Raw genomic sequence first — 1,229 nt, 5'->3', positions numbered from 1 at the left:
TTAAAAGGGCTTGCTGTTCTTTGCGAATACACTGGTGCAATTCCCACTACCCACATGATGGTTCATCACCATATATAACTCTATTTCCAGGGAACCCAGTACCCTCCTCTGGTCTCTATGGGTACCAGTCATGCAGTATAAACAGAAATGTTCACAGGTGTACATGCAGGAAAAGCATCCATAAACACAAAATACTTTTGTAAAAAACCTGAAACCAATAAGCTCATACTAAAAAGTCTCATTCCTCCTATTTTGAAAAGGTGCGATGTTATTCATGTTAATAATTGCTTTCATTTGATTCTATGAAGCATTGCTTTATTAATCAAATCCTGGAAGACTTGTTTTACTTGTTGATTTCTCAATGTATAAATAAAAGGGTTCAACATGGGAGCAATTGAAGTGTTGAGAACAGCCACCCCTTTGGTCAGTGATGCCCGTTCATTGGCAGAAGGTTTGACGTAAACAAAAATGCAGCATCCATACGAGATAGAGATGACAATCATGTGAGAGGAGCAGGTGGAGAAAGCCTTATTCCTCTAGCTGGCAGATGGGAACTTCAGAATGGTGTTGATGATGCAGATGTATGACAAGATCACTAGAGCCAGTGTGAAGAGCAGAGTGAAGGAGGCAACATAAAGGCCAAGTGCCTCTGAAAGCCTTGTATCTGAGCAGGAGAGTTGTAAAATGGGGAAGTAGTCACAGGAGAAGTGATCGATGATGTTTGACGCACAGAAATCTAACTTGAAGATAAGTATGACTAATAGGAAAATGATTAGAAATCCTGCCAGCCACGAGGTGAGGACAAGAAGGGCACAGACTTTCTGACTCATGATGACGGTGTAATGCAGTGGCTTGCAGATGGCGACATAGCGATCATAAGACATAGCGGTTAGAAGAAAGAACTCAGACACTCCCATGGAGATGAAGAAAAATAACTGAGCCAAACAGTTGTTGTAGGAAATGCTCTTAACTTTCGTAATTATTGACCACAGAAATCTAGGGACAGAAACACTGGTGAACATAATTTCTAAGAAGGAGAAATTCCGGAGGAAGAAATACATAGGAGTCTTTAAGCGAGAGTCAAGCAAGGTGAGGGTGATGATGGTTAGGTTTCCACACACACTTAATATGTAAGCAATGAATAAAAAGAAAAAAATTACAACCTGAAGCTCTGGGTCATCTGAAATGCCCAACAGCACAAACTCGGTAATCACAGAGTGGTTTCTCAT

General features: G+C 40.7%; 1 pseudogene; it reads right to left on the bottom strand.

Moving 5' to 3' along the window:
• Positions 1 to 290: 290 nt before the first annotated feature.
• On the bottom strand, positions 291 to 1,229 carry LOC121461957 (annotated as a pseudogene).

This window comes from Microtus oregoni, unplaced genomic scaffold (genome assembly GCF_018167655.1).
Source record: "Microtus oregoni isolate MIOR12 unplaced genomic scaffold, Mior012 000001F_ref0000356, whole genome shotgun sequence".
Taxonomy (NCBI): Eukaryota; Metazoa; Chordata; class Mammalia; order Rodentia; family Cricetidae; genus Microtus; species Microtus oregoni.
Note: the sequence above shows the minus strand (reverse complement) of the source record. Positions and strands in the feature narration are given on the sequence as shown.